The sequence below is a fragment of the Ctenopharyngodon idella genome, chromosome 24, assembly GCF_019924925.1.
Source record: "Ctenopharyngodon idella isolate HZGC_01 chromosome 24, HZGC01, whole genome shotgun sequence".
NCBI classification, from domain to species: domain Eukaryota; kingdom Metazoa; phylum Chordata; class Actinopteri; order Cypriniformes; family Xenocyprididae; genus Ctenopharyngodon; species Ctenopharyngodon idella.
Window position 1 is genome coordinate 10,158,064 of NC_067243.1, and position 16,430 is coordinate 10,174,493.

The window sequence follows — 16,430 nt, forward strand, 5'->3', positions numbered from 1 at the left end:
CTCACCCTCATGTAGTTCTAAAACCGATGACGTTTGGATCACAAAAGAAGATATTTTAAAGAATGTTTCAAACATGTTTTCTCCATATAATGGAAGTAAATAGGGTCCAAAACAACACTGAGATTTTAAAAGTATCTTCTTTTGTGATCAACAAGAAGAAAAATGAGCATCATAAAAGTAATTTACTGATTTTAATTCAAACATGATGTTGACTAAAATATGACGACGAAAGGGAAGAAAAAAAATGTAATCAAAAAGACAGAAGGAATGATTTTCATGTAATTTTCAAATAAAAATGACATGCCGTTTTAGTCCTAATTAAATCAACATCGACTAAAAGTAAATCAACATGACATGATGAAATACTTTAAAGGATATTTTTGTCAAAAGAAAAAAACTATGACTAAACAAAATGTAAAAATGAACAGCAACTGAACTGCCGTCTACTTCAAAAGATTACATTTTTATTCAACAGTTCAGTAAACAAGAAGCTTATATGGAGTTTACACTACACTACCATTCAAAATTTGGGGGAAGGTAAGAATTTTTAATGTTTTTTAAAGAAGTTTCTTATTATGCATACCAAGGCTGCGTTTATTTGACCTAAAAAATACAGTTAAAAAGTGAAATATTTTTACAATTTAAAAAAGCTGTTTTCTATTTCAATACGTTTTAAAATGTAATTTATTCCTGTGATCAAAGCTGAATTTTCAGCATCATTACTCCAGTCTTCAGTGTCACATGATCCTTAAGAAATCATTCTAATATGCTGATTTGCTGCTCAAGAATCAATTGTTATTATTGTCAATGTTGAAAATATATGTGCTGCCTAATATTTTTTTTTTTTGTGTGAAATCTTGATACATTTATTACAGGATTCTTAGAGCAGCATTTATTTTTTTTTAATATAAATCTTTTGTGACATTATAAATGCCATTACTGTCAGTTTTGATCAATTTAATGCGCCCTTGCTGAATAAAACGTACTGACCCCAAACTTTTGAATCATAGTGTACATTATAAACTAAATTTGTCCAGTTAGTTCATATATTTTCTCTCCACCAACTAAAATAGTTCTAAAAGAAGACAAAGAATCAAGCTTTGTGTGTTGACTTTGAGCCCTCGACTCTGCATCACTCACATGATCTGGTCTGAAACACCGCAAACACACAAGCAAAGCAATACAAACAGTGCTGAATATGCTACAAATGACATTTAACAGCCTGTACTGAAATATATTTCAAAAACAGCCCTCCATGACTTCCACCATGTGTCTGAGAAAGAAAGATGGGTTGTGTGCGAGTGACTCTAGATGAGAGTGAGCAAGCAGAGATGAAACAGATGGAGAGTGATAGTGGTGTTCAGAGAAGAAGGGTGGCAGAGACCTAGTGAAAGAAAACAGGTCTTTTTTGAGCCGGCTTTTTATGTGAGAGGAGGCCTGTCTGAAGAGGTTATTTATTTTTCATCTAGAAATGGAAAGTGAAGAGTGATGTGGAGAGAGCCCCAGTGGAATTACACTGGAGACTGTTGAAACGACGGAGTCTCCCGGGATTATTCGCTCCCGCTCTCGGACGTCTTGATCTCAAGGAGGGAACTGTTGCTCGATGTCTCTCATCTTAAATAGTTGCGCTTTCTCAAAGCCTCCTCAATAGGTGTCCTCCTTCTCATTTCAAACTCAATTATAGCACCAAGTGAAAGCTCTGGTGCTCCATAATCAATCCACAGTCCCATCAGGCCTCGGGAACGTGCGCTCCGTGGGACGGCTCATTAAGGGCCCACTAGTACACTTTGCCTTATTATGGAAAAACCTAGTTCTTGTTGCCTCCCGCATGGCTTGGTCTCACAGAGCAAAATCGAGTACTTTTCCTGGTTAGTGGCAATATCTACTGCTAATTCTGTTTGCATACAGCTGAATTAGTGGGTGTTCTTTCAGCTATGGGCACTTTTATGTCCCACAGGTTGATTTTTATTACAGATTGAGTTCTTTATCCTTTTTAGGCAACACTATTTCGATAGCCCACTTTAGACATTCTACTGACTATAAGTAACTTTGCAGCTACGTGTCAAATAACTCATTACAGTATTAGTAGACTGTCTGCTTAATTTGTGCTAACACTTTATTCTGATAGTCCGCCAACAGACCATTCAATACTAACTACAAGTAACTTTGCAACTACATGTCAACTACCAGTCATCACAGTTTTAGTAGACTGTCTGCTTAATATCTGCTAACAGTTTATTTTGATGGTCCGCCAACAGACCATTTAATACGAACTACAAGTAACTTTGCAAGTACATGTCAACTACCAGTCATTAGAGTATTAGTAGGCTGTCTGCTTAATATCTGCTAACAGTTTATTTTGATGGTCCGCCAACAGACCATTTAATACGAACTGCAAGTAACTTTGCAACTACATGTCAACTACCAGTCATTAGAGTATTAGTAGACTTTCTGCTTAATATCTGCCAACACTTTATTTTGATGGTCCCCCAACAGACCATTCAATAATAACTACAAGTAACTTTGCAACTACATGTCAACTACCAGTCAGTAGAGTATTAGGAGACTGTCTGCTTAATATCTGCTAACACTTTATTTTGACAGACTCAACAGACATTCTACTGACTATAAGTAACTTTGCAACTTTTGCAACATTTAGTTTGTCCATCGAAAGTGGACCATCAAAATAAAGTGTAACCTTGATTTTTTGTTATGTCTTTCAGATATAGATAATATATCCCAGACATTCAATCTCAAGATATGATACAAAATATTTATTAAAAAAAACCTTTCTATTCATTAAAGAATCCAGAAAAAATCCACAAAAATGTTAAGCAGCACAACTGTTTTCAACACTGAAACTACTAAAATATTTAAAACTGTAATAATATTTCATGATATTACATTTTTTAATGAATTTCTAAACACATAAATGCAGCCTTGGTGAGCATAAGATATTTTTTTTTAAAAGATCTTACTGACCCCAAACTTTTGAACGGTAATGCACACTTTTGGACATTGTTAAAAGACAAACTCAATAAACTAGTTAGTGTGTTCTGAATGACTTGATGTTCTACAAGTCCACAGAACCACAATTGGCCAAAGTTGAAGAAACTCCCAAAAACAAACGGAAAGTCCATAGAGCGACACCAAGGGGTTTAACTAGCTTGGTGTCTTTACTTGCCGCCACTTTTAATGAGCAAAAATGTCAAATTCTTTCACAGGAAAGATTTCATCTGGGAGGTTCTGGAGAGTAGCGGAAAAAGTAATATGCTAAAAATAAGCGGCGCAGCCCTACCCAGCACCAAGGAACTTTCCCTGTAGTAATCAAGCAAGTTCTGAGCTTAAGTTTACCGAGGGAGAATAATTAAGGTGACACCAGTGCTGCTTTGGTACATCCTCTTGCAAACTCTCACCTGATGATGGTGTTGGGTCCTTTGCTTTCTGATGGCGCTCGTGGCGACTATGTGTCGACACTCAGGTCCCCTTGCACGTAGCCGCCAGAGCCGAGGGGACTCGGATATGTAACATGGCCTCATTTTGCTCGTTCGGCAGAGGCTGCATGGTGCTACACCATGAGGAGCACAGAGCAGGCGGCCTTGATTATTTCCTCAAATAGAAACATGTCCACTGGCCGCTAATCTGCTCGGCAGTGCCAGAGCGGGTGCAGGCATTCAGAGCGCAACAATGGAAGTGGGCAAAATCAAATGTTCACACCTCTGTTATTCCCTCCTTTCTCTTCCACTCACGTTCCTCTTCAAGGAATATTCTGGGGGTAAGTACAAGTTAAGCTTAAACGACAACACTTGTGGTTGTGCGATTACTTAATATTAATATTAAATTATATTTAATATAATTTGAATATATTAGTTTAATATTAGTTAGAATATTCCTTTCATTAGTTAGAATATTCCCTCCACCTGCCACCACCTTTCTCCATCCAGTCGGCAGAGGAGGGGAACTGCTGAAGAAGCAGTCCGTGGCAATTAGGCCTTAGAGTGCACTTTATTTTGGTCCTCACTGCCAAATTAGGTTATATAATAAATGAGAAAGAAAGGGCAAGAGAGAGAAACAGAAAAACGGCATATAGAGAACAGATGAAGTCTAAATTTAAACCCCACTCAACATGACTCACTGCCCCCAATGCTTTGGGCTAGCCGGGGTCTCGCTGAAGTCTTAAAGTTGTTGCGGTGAATGTGCTCTCGTAGACATCCACCATAAGTCACATGATGCACCATCTCACCCTAGACCACCTCTAAGAAAGGATGGGAATTCAGAATGGCCAATCGCTAGCTTCCATGTCATCTTTTTTCCTGCCAACAGATGCACTATGAGCTTAATGGACCTCAGCTCACGCAACACTTCTGAAAAGGTGCAGAAAAGCCTTCACTAATTAACAACGGCATTAACTAAAACCTTCAAAGGTGTGAGCTGAATGCCACAAGCACAGAAAAGAGTGTAATACAAGCAGGAAAGGTGTGACTATATAAACAAAGCTACAAAAAGAAGTATGGTGCAAAATACCACACTTAACTCTTAACTGCTTTGAACGCACACCATATACCTAAGATAATCAATCATTTCAGTTGGTGACAGAGCATGTTGTATTTTATCTAGTTTGTCCGCAGCTGGGTATGAGTTAAAAATCTAAACACATAAAGACAAGATTCAGCTTTGAGAAAATACCTTCAAACTTGGAGATGCTGGCCATTGTATCACCTGTGTGCTCAGCAACTCAGAAGAGCCAATCTCGAATTGGATTTTAATAGATTTTGTGTCCACTTCCCAGAACTGCAGCATTTTCAGTCTTTCTCGTATTTCTCTTCCACCTCTCTATCTCCGTCTCGCAAAGGAATGGCCTCTCTACCATGGTTTGGACATTAACAGTTACCCCAACACACTTCACCCTAGAAAGCACTCGCTTTTACATAACTGTTTTAATAATGGAGCAGACGCTCTTGTGCTTTGCCTCTCCAATCGCCCTGTCAGTCCTGCGTGTGACATCGAAACAATAATAAGCAGGTTTGAAGGGTTATTTTTAGAAATCGGGGGAAGTGGGAGACGAGATAAAAACGCAAATGAGTCACTGCCTCTCCACATGCTTGTATTCAAGAATGGCATGGCCTAAATCCCAGTTAAACTCTTATCGGAAGTTCGCGTTTGAATCTCGTACAGGCTAATGGAATGGAAAGGCAGTTCTAATGGAGTGTTCTGATCTTCACGAGCGAATAAACCATCTAAAACAGAATATCACTCTTCAGATTTTGCTCTTGAAACGCAAGTAATCCTCAGCATCAGAGAAGCTAATCCGAGTACTTCTTGTCAGCTAATTAGACAGGCAGAAATAGGCATTGCACTTAAAAAAAAACTCTCACATGTTTGGAAGAATAAAACAGCTAGACATGTTTGGGAATTTGTTAGTCTCTATCCTGGTCAACAGCCTAAAGCCTTAGCGAAAACATACGCTATGTGAGCAAGCAAACGCAAATGCTAACAGCAACAAATCTGAAGCATGTGTGTGAAGAGATTCAGTTGCTCAGTTGGTCACACTTTATGTCTGTAACTACATCAAAAAAAGTACAATGTACTTATCGTGTTCATATTGTATTGCAAAACACATTTGCTGCTACTGAGGCGGGATTAAGGTTAGGGACAGGTTTGGTGGTATGGGTAGGTTTAAGGGTGTGTTAAGGTATAAGGGAAGGCTCAACATTGTAATTACAGCTGTAATTACATGCAGGTATTTATAAAAATATAAGTGCAATGTAAAAACATGTATGTACACAATAAGTGCTTTGTATCAAATGATTAATTTAAATGTTAGTACATAGTTAAAGACACCTAATATAAAGTGGGACCGATCAGTTTTGTTTAGAACAAGCCTATGAGTAGCAGTGTTGCCAAGTCCACGGTTTTCCCACAGAATTTGGCTACTTTAACAGTGTTGCCGCAGGTTGTTTTTCATGTCCGCGGGTTGAAGCGATTCCAATAACGTGATATTTAGCCACTGGAATGCTAATTTTACCAGGGGAACCCCGCCAAAAAAATGTGGATTTTACCCTACGGGACACAATTTTTTACCGGGGGACACCCTTGAAACGCAATTGGGTTAGTTTTGGCCTAGTTTTGAGTAGCAATTGAGCAGGATTTGTTGTGAAAACCTGGCAACCCTGATGAGTAGTGCCCACTTTCAACAGTGCACAAATGGTGTACCATTAGGTGGAATCGCAGTGTTATCCATAATGCAGTTTTTCATGCGTCATAACAAATCGTTGAAACCCAACAATGGTTGGCAGTTCTGATTGGTTTGTGGACATGAGGGAAAAACAATACTAAATGTTAGGGCTGGGACAATATATCTGATATTTCTGATATTTTCCAAATGCATCGCAAATCGATTCTGAGCTTAGTTTTTAACAGCAAATGGCGATCTAGGCTAATAATGTTCTTAGTCTTTCCTTCCTGTGACAAGATACAATAGTTTACTATGAATTAAATAGAAATTAAATACAGTTTATTGTGTAAATAACAATAATGACCAGTAAAAAATAATAATTATGAACCATCCCGAAATACACCGTGACTCTTATTCTGAAATGTCTGCAGGCTGCTCACTTAAGTTCAGATAAGGGAGATAAACTATGCATTCTTACAACCGTCTAAAACATACTACCATATAAACATTGTGTAGTAAACATTGTCATAATTCATCGACATTAGCTTATGAGCAATCGCTTGGCATAAATGTGCGTTATTCATTAATTGCGAAGCAGTCTAAAGTGCTACTGGGCGAGCCTGTAGAGCGTGCAACAGCGCCGCTTTTCCCGTGGTTAGATCAGCATGTTACACTTCAAATGTGCGCATCTTCCACACAGGACAGCAGTCCTGACTGGATATCTTCCCAAATCGTCCCTCTCTATCATTTTCATCTCGTTTTTATTCGTTGACGAAAATTAGAGTAGATTTTAGTCATAGTTTTAGTCATTCAAAATGCATTTTTATTTAGTCATCGTCTCGTTTTCGTCCGTGAAAAAATTTTGTTGACGAAAATTATGACGAAAATTATTCGTCAACGAAATTAACACTGGCCAGGTGAAATCACCTTTACTGTTGTTTGACGTATACATACATTGTTGAGGAATACATTTCATTCCACTTGATTTCCAATGGAAAAATCTGAGACTTGAAGCAAAACCAGTTGAGAATGCACACAAAAATAAAAATCATGACAATTTTGTAGGCCAATTTACACTGCACCGACAGACGCAGACCAATGCCGATAGTCACTGGATTACAGCATGTCACTTCTCAGACATTCTAAATCTGATTCAACATGTTAATTTGGCGAAAACAAGCTCAGACAGATGCCAACAGACCCTGACAGCGGTAACACACTGATCCGACAAAACCCGGCGTGGCGTGAATTGGCCTTTAAGGCCCGTTCACACCAAGAATGAGAACTATAACCAGGGCTTGACATTAACTTTTTTTTGGTCATTGATCCAATGGAAAATATAGATATTATCTTATCATCTGCAGCAGATATATTAGGCTGCTGTCACTTTAAGACCTGACGCACTGATCCATTACACTGTTACACATTTTCTTTCTCAAACTGTTTACGTTCACTTAAAACCAACCTGATCTCATGGAAAAATGTACCTGTAGGAAAATGTTTTGCAAAATGCAAAATACATACCAATACGTACATATCACTGCAGTTTCCAACAGAAATGTACACTAGAGGCAGTAAAACAGCAAGCACTTTTAATAGTTTTCATACACAGTTATGATTACAGGGTCAGATTATGGATTAATAAAGACTTGTTTTCACGTCTCCTTGCACAATATTATGTTATGATCACAAAACACTTTTTAAGTGCATGATTTGTAAACAAATACATTTTTTACTTTGCATCACTTAACCAACTCCATATGTTTCACTTTTCTGACGTAACAAGCTTGCTCAGTAGTTCAGCTAGTATGGAATTGTACTCAGGATGCGGAAGCCTTGGGTACGAAGAAAAATCTTCTGACGACAACGTTCCTCTGCTTTGTTATTGTTATAGTTGTGGCGTGGACTCTGCTATTCTTTTATATTTGGAATGATTTTTTTAGAACTATATAATTATCATTATAGTTATCATCCCTGGTGTGAACGGGCCTTCACGGTGTACCTGTAATTCTAGCTTTTAAAAAATAAAATTTATATATAAGCAAGGAAAAAAACAGACTACTTATTTTGTTTTTTAACATGATGCCACCATGTACTATTTCTGGCCTGAGAGAGTGCACTGATCCATGACGTTTCTCTTCTAACTGGCAGCCTGTTTGAAAACTAAAAGCACAGTGCCTCCATTTCACAAAGAAAACCTCAGCGTCTGCCTTTCTCAAACCTTCCCAAACATTGCTACCCACCTTTCATGCTTATTTTATAGTTTTATAAGCGTCCGTTTGCTGGTGTCTCCATCTGCTGAAGCTGTGGTCCTCTGAGGCAAACGCCACCTTTTCCATAACAAAAGAGACGCCCGCAGGAGCTGCGACCAGCGAGCGAGACATCCATCAACGCCGGGCCAATTCCCCATATGCATGCGTATAAATTACAGTATACACGCTGCCTCCCTGCTTGGCCTGCAGCTCTGCGGGAGGCATGAAGACGGAGGAGAGAGAGATAGAGAGTGCTTATCTTAATGAAAATGGTGGAACACTGCCCTGATTATAGCTGCACCGAGTGGCCTGAGAAAGACAGAGGGAAGAGGAAGGAGACAGAATGATTGCACAGGAGGCTCTTGGTCATCCTGTCTGTGGTTTTGTGAAAGGGGTGATTAAGAGCAATGAACATATTTGAATATTTTATCTGTTGAATGAATCAGTTGAAGCTGTTCAGAACAGTCTGAATCATGTGTTCACAGATCGGACTGAATCGGTCCGAGCAGTTCCCGAGTCAGTAACTCCAGGGCTCAACAACAAGGATGGCATGACGGTTCAGCTAACGAAACAATTAATGGAACAAGTAATCTTCTACATAATTTTTTTTTATGGCTTGCAAACGTAAACATTCCAATATTTTGATGAGAAATCAGCAGAATCTGCAACAACAATGTTATCCAGCTGGCTATAGATAGATGACATTTTGTCAAAACTGCGAAAATTATGTTATAAATAATACAAACATACTACCATTCAAAGGTTCGGGGTCAGTAAGATTGATTGAATGATTAATTAATTTGATTTGATTGATTTGTTGGTTGGTTGGTTTGTTTGTTAGTTGATTGGTTGATTGATTGACTGACTGACTGACTGACTGATTGATTGGTTGGTTAACTGATTGATTTGATTTTGTTGGTTGGTTGGTTGGTTAGTTGATTGGTTGGTTGAATGATTGATTGATTGATTGGTTGGTTGGTTGATTGATTGGTATGTTGGTTGGTTGGTTGGTTGACTGATTGATTTGATGGTTGGTTGGTTGGTTGGTTAGTTGTTTGGTTGGTTGATTGATTGATTGATTTGATTGATATGTTGGTTGGTTAGTTGATTGGTTGGTTTGTTGATTGATTGATTGGTTTGTGGTTTGGTTGGTTGATTGATTGATTGATTTGATTGATATGTTGGTTGGTTGGTTAGTTGATTGGTTGGTTGACTGATTGATTGATCGATTGATTGATTGGTTGCTTTGTGGTTTGGTTGGTCGGTTGATTGATTGATTGATTGATTGATTTTTAGGAAGGGGGGGGAATTTACTTCTACCACAAGGAAGCATTGATCAAAAGTGACAGTAAAAACATTTATAATGTTAAAGAAGATTTTAATTTAAACTAATGCTGTTCTATTGAACTTTCTATTCATTAAAGAATGCTGAAAAAGTATCATGATTTTCCCAAAAATATTTAAGCTCCACAACACAATATAATAAGAAGAAATATTAATGAAATATTAATGGCTGCTGAAAATTCAGCTTTGCCATCACAGGAATAAATGACAAAAAATACATTTTAAAATACATTGAAGTATTAAATTGTGATAACATTTCACAATATTACTATTTTTAGTGTTTTTTTGGATTAAATAAATGTATATATATTTGGGCTGTAAAATTGATTAATCGTGATTAATTGCATGTAACAAAAGTTTGAGTTTTCATATATATATATATATACACACACACACACACACACACACACATAAACAGACATATATATATATATATTAGATGCGATTAATCGCGACATATCTTTCGACTTGTAATGAGCCAAGTTAACAACTCAACCAACTTTTTCAGCATGCCCGACTGAAAATAATCTAAGAACTCATTTGCATTTGGAATAAACTGAGGATCAAACTGACTACACAAAAACAAAGATACCTTAATAACCAAATAGCAGAAATGTTACAAATAAAATGTACTGAAAATGTGTATGGTCCAGTTCTCACATTCAAAATCACTGGAGGAGAAGGTAATCAGTAAATAATTATTTTAATTCCTGTTTATTTGTCACAAATATTGTTTGTCTTCAGCAGTCATCACAGCTACTTTTATGGTTCTTTTGCATTATCTTTAAAGTTCTGATTTTCATTAATTGTAAAGAGCGACCAGCACAGTCTTCAAAATGTCCTCTTTTTGTGTTCTATGGAAGAAAGAAAGTTAAGTAAGTTTAGAAAGACATAAAGCTGAGTAAACAATGACAGAATTTTTATTTTTAGTTGAAGTTTTTTTTACAAGCCTGCCATTTTGATTACTAAGATGTAATATGTAGTAGTTTGTTTCAGAATATGCCAACACCGCACAATAAAGGGTTAAGAAGACGGCGTTCTGTTGTGCCCTGACAGTGCACAGCTGTGAGGAGATTCTTCGTTGTTGGGCTGGAGTCCTAGAGGACTGATTAGCCCAAAAGATCTTTATATAGACAGTGAAGGAGGGCGGTACATGGAGAAAGAGTGAGAGAGAGAGATGGAGGGGGCAGGGAGGGGTCTTCATTTCGGTCCACAGAGACATTTTACCTCGCTGCATCTGAGGAGTGCGCGAGCGTTTAGCAATCTGTCTCATAATTAATCATGCGCCCTAATCAGTCATGGCTGCCGGATCTACACATGATAGATTTTCCACCCGAGTCCCTCGTCACTGTCTCTGGAAAAAAAAAAAAAAAAAACACTCTGAAAATCTCCCGCTCTGCCATCCTTGTTCAATCGGCCTCTTCTTTTCCATGTTATTATGTCTAACAGTTGGGAATCTGATCCTGGATACCATCTTTGGGGACGCTGTTCTAATCCGATTAAAAGTAGGAGATTAAAAGCTGCGATATGTTTGCAGCTGCTTTAAAGATGTCCGTGATGATTCAGAGTAAAAATGTATTACGTAGAAATACAGGGGAAAGAGATGATGAGAACCAAATATATTTCCTGGAGTCGGTATTGAGAACCTGGTGTGATTTGGTCTTATAAGGTACTTATCAGGTCCTACAAAGTAAAGTATGAAGTGCACTACTGTACAAATCCAATTAGCTATCTCGATTAGGGATGAGCATGAGGATCCTACTTGAAAGTAACAGCATGTCAACACAATAATTGCATTACTTAAAGGGGTGTTTGATTGTGATTTCACTTTTTTAACTTTATTTGGTGTGTAATGTTGCTGTTTGAGCGTAAACAACATCTGCAAAGTTATGACACTCAAAGTTCAATGCAAAGGGAGATATTTTCTTTTACAGAAATCGCTTTTTAAGGACTACAACAATCTACTGATAGGGACTACAACAAGCCCAAAATTTACATAAACCCTGCCTCCGACAACACGCAACAAAGAGGGTGAGGCCATGTTGGGCTGCTTTAGAGAAGAGGAAAAGTTGTTGTACGTGTTGTTGCCATGTTGTCATTTTATGTCGGACTGCTTCACAAACGAGGGTCAATTCAACGCTGGATTTGCACAAAAGATTAACATGACGGCACATGCTAGTCGATGAGTTGAAGATGCATTATAAAAGTTGTAACTTCTTCTTGAGTCTCTCCATCAGTGTCCGACTCCGGTTTGAACAATGTAAGGCTGAACACCGTTACTGACAATCCTCATTTTGGCTGTGTGAGATTCTCCAGCTTTGTTGTTGTTGAGCAACCGAAGCGTGAGCTGTTAAAGCTCCGCCCTCTTTTGGAAAGGGGGCCGGGAGCAGCAGCTCATTTGCATTTAAAGGAACACACAAAAAAATGGTGTGTTTTTGCTCACACCCAAATAGGGGCAAATTTGACAAGCTATAAAAAAATTATCTTAAAATTAACCATTTTGAGCTGAAATACTTATATTACATCTTGTGAAAAGGGGCATAATAAGTCCCCTTTAAAGTCAGAATGAAACAGAAAGTCTTTTCTTCTCTATTGTGACGGGAAATGTAGGGCGAGACTTGATTTTGTCCATTGGGAATTGATTGGATGGTTGTGGTTTGCTATTGGTGGATCTAATGTGAGTGACAGGTTACATCAAATTAATTCATACGAGGCTTCTGAAGCGACACAATCACTTTGATGAACAGGTCAAACTGTATATTTACTATCAAATCAGAAAAGTCATGACGTTTGAGGTTTTTGTTTCACAATTCAATTAATTTTTAAATGAAAAAATGACCAAAAATGAAATCAAATAGTGCATAAACTACTCATATTTCTATAACACTGGTCAAACTCCAAAATGTGAGGGGAAAATCAAGATATACAAATCAAATACAGGCAAAAAAAAGTCACACGAGAGGATGTAGTACCTTCACGCCACTGTGATTGGCTGATTATCCTGTCGATGCAATAATGACCGCTTCTCGTGTTTGCAAATTGGCCGGAATGAGTTAAACTGGCGGAAAAGGACAGACTAATTACAAACTGAACAACTCACCTAGACAACCCTGCAATAAAAGTAAGATGTTTTTAGAGACCATGCATCTGTGTTTATTGAGCATTTGTTGACAAATGGAAAAGAAAAGAAGGTGAAAATCAATAAAAAAAACAACAGTTAGTAACAAAATATACACTAAATAAAGTGCAATACACTATACAGCGGAATATACTGTTAAAAGCTCCGGTTGCTTTAAAACCAGTCAGTGTTCCGAGACACACACTTAGAACTGCACATGCGCATTGGCTGGTCCAGCTTGAAAAATATGCTATGTGAGCTTTCAAAGCTAGCTTGCTATTGCTAGCCTCTCCGAAATTGCCTACCCTACCTTTAAGCTGAACAGATGAATTTACACTAAATGCAACTAATAAAACAAGAAAAAAACCCATCATTTCTGTAACTGAGTCAACAGCGGTGATGAAGAGAAGCACTTTACTTCATTTCATTGGGAAGGTCAAAGATTGTCTGGGCAGAGATAATTCAAGTGAATAGGTGAATCATCTGAATGAACCAATTCACTAAAATAAACCAGACTTCCCAACACTAAATGTGTGAGGAAAAAGAGGACAGAAGAGCATGTAAGACAACAAAAACAGAGTTGTTCACGTTACACAGCTTCTTGTTTGAAAAGGTATCTTGTTACTGAAAAAAGATTTTTATGACACTAACAAGCTACTGTCACACTAGTAAAAAAAAATGTAGGTATGTTCAGTTAAAAACTCCCAACACTTTTTTGTGAGTGTATATCTGTCTCTTTGTACATGTGTCTTAGTCTTTGTATATAAATGTGTGTCAGTCAATATGCTACTTTCCTCTCATCTCACTGTGCCTGAGGGACACTTTGGAGGAACTGAGCAGAACGTGACTTTAATTGAACAGGAACTGTGCTGAGGAGCAAAAGGACCGCCTCAGTGGGGGCAGAATGATGTGCAGACTGAGAGAAAAACAGCTTTGTACACCCAATTACATGACATTCAACACAAGACATACAGATTAGACACAAGAATACAGCGCTGAAAGTGGGTAAAACAGATTAAAAATAGACAATGTAAATTGGAAAATGTTATAAGAGAGAAAAAACAAAGAAAGAGAGGCATGACATGTTAGGGGTGGCATACTAAGTACTGGTTTTGTAAGAAACAAGGATAACACTTTACTTAAAGCCTTGTATATACTTATATATATATATATATATATATATATATATATATACACAGTAGTCAACATTTGAAGTGAATCAAAAAAGTTAATTAAAGTTGTCCTAAGAAATAAGTTGTCCTAAGAAGAAGGTTTTAGGACAACTTTGGTGAAAGGTTTTGATCCGCTTCAAATGTTGACTCATATATATATATATATATATATATATATATATGCACCTTATGCATTGTATGCTCTCATGAAAACTGTTATAATACTTATCTATTCCTTGAACACACCTTTGGAAAGTATAATGCATTAAAACACATGACAAACAACATGACAAAAATATATACAAATAATAAAGAAATTGAAATGAATTAAATAAAATAAATATGTCTCAATAAAAGTAATGAATATAAATATACAAATAAATAGGAAAAATAAATAAATAAATATTTATAAATAAATAAAAATATATTTGTATTGATATTTATAAATAAATACAAAATAGGTATGTAAATAAGTAACTAAAAATGTATAATGTAAACATGAAAATACATACAAATAATAAAAGAAATTAAAAAATGAATTAAATAAAAATAAATGTCTCAATAAAAATAATGAATAAATATGCATATCAATTTATATATAAATAAAAAAATATATATTTGTATAAAATATATTGGTATATTTGTATGTCTAAAAAGTAATGAATATAAATATGCAAATAAATATGTAAATAAATAAATATTTATATAAATTAATACAAAAATAGTATGTAAAAAAATAACTAAAAAGCTATAATGTAAACAAAATACATACAAATAATAGAGAAATTAAAATTAATTAAATAAAGATAAATGTCTAAATAAATGTAATGGATATCAATATGTAAAGAACTAGAAAAATAACATAATAAATAAAATAAATAAAATAAAATGAACATTTATTAATATTTTCTTTGTGGATACCACTCACAGATGTTATGTATTAAGTTTATGAGACAACAATGTAGCATACAACTATCTGAATAATAAACTGTAACTGTGTACAGCATACTGTTTCACATGTAATACAACTCGCATACAATACATATGGCGATGTTATAGTCAGAGAAACAGAATGCAATAGAAAGGGAAAAAGCAAAAAGCTGTTCTAAAGTCTGGAGTCGAAGAAAAAACAGGGATTCTTTTCTTGGACTGGTCTGAGGCGGCCCAGCAAGGAGGCGTGTGTTTGGAGTCTAGCAGAGACCCTGAGGTGAGCGTTACCCCGCTCGGCCTCTCAGACCCGCAGTGCTCCTCCACAGGGAGGTCTTTGAATAGAAAGCCTGCGGTTTTCCTCAGTACAAGGGGGTCTTTGATAATGCCACTACGGAAGCCTATAGGGGCCTAAAGGACAAATAGAAACACATGCCAATTATGCTCGTTCATTGACTACAAATGAGACCGGTCAGACTACACTCTGTACTCGTGTATTCAGACTCACGAATAAGAGAATAAACCAAACGGACTCCCCAAAGGTGGAAAGCCACGCATGAGAGAAGATAAACATGCTGTTTTTGTAATAGTGTTTCCTGAAAAACTTCATGTGCCTTTTGAAAACGAATGATGAAAACAGCAACAAAGAGCCTTAGGGACGTACAATGTTGGAGAGTTATTGATGCGGAGAAAGACCGCGAGGCTTAGCATCAGATAAAGAACGCTGCTGCGTACGGTACCGAGCAAGGTTCACTGTGTGGTCTTATTATGGGCGTACAAGTGTTTATGTGTGTGTGTTTGTCAGAGAGACCCACCACAGGGCTGTCGACTCAGCGTCGCTGAGGGCAAAGGGCTGTTTGATTCTCGCTTTAACCTCAACCTGCAGGAAAACAACACAACTTTTCCAGCTGACGCAGCAGGATGTGGCCCTGCTGTTATGCCACTGTAAATCGATATTCAATAAAGCTGCATGATTGCTATATGCATCACAATTTGAATGATGAATATTTAAGAGATTTTGATGAACAAGGGTCACTCACCCTTCGACGTAAATAAGTTAGGTTGTGCATTTGTTTCCCAGCATGCATTATGGGTACTAGGTTTATAATTTTAGCAAATTCAATTGCTTTTTGTCAAAGTGACTCCCCCTATAGTGTTAATCTTGTCAGCTCTATTACTGACAAAAATGTTCAAATACAAAGGTTTTTGTAGTCAATAACGCTAACAAAAATTTTTTGCATCATGATAATAATGAAAGTTTTAATTAAAATATATGGTGGATGAGAAAAAAAATAGCACTGCAATATAACAATACACTAACAAAGTTTTTAGAAGAAAAATATAGCAATATTACAACTTGCATCTGCACAAAGTGAACTTGAAATAAGGCCGTGTGTCCACCAAAGCTTTTTCTTCCGAGGCTAGCGTATTTTTCAACAGTT

General features: G+C 36.8%; 1 protein-coding gene across 6 annotated transcripts in view; it reads right to left on the bottom strand.

The window, feature by feature from the left end:
• lrrc4ca (leucine rich repeat containing 4C, genome duplicate a) overlaps positions 1 to 16,430 on the bottom strand; it is a 218,259-nt gene that overhangs the window by 41,309 nt on the left and 160,520 nt on the right. For 2 of the 6 annotated variants that reach the window (XM_051884559.1, XM_051884561.1), the window contains exon 1: positions 4,687 to 4,963. The exons of the other annotated variants lie outside the window; for them this stretch is intronic. The gene's annotated coding sequence lies outside the window, so the exon portion shown is untranslated. Of the gene's footprint in view, positions 1 to 4,686; positions 4,964 to 16,430 lie in introns of those variants that run through there. 6 annotated transcript variants of the gene reach the window in all.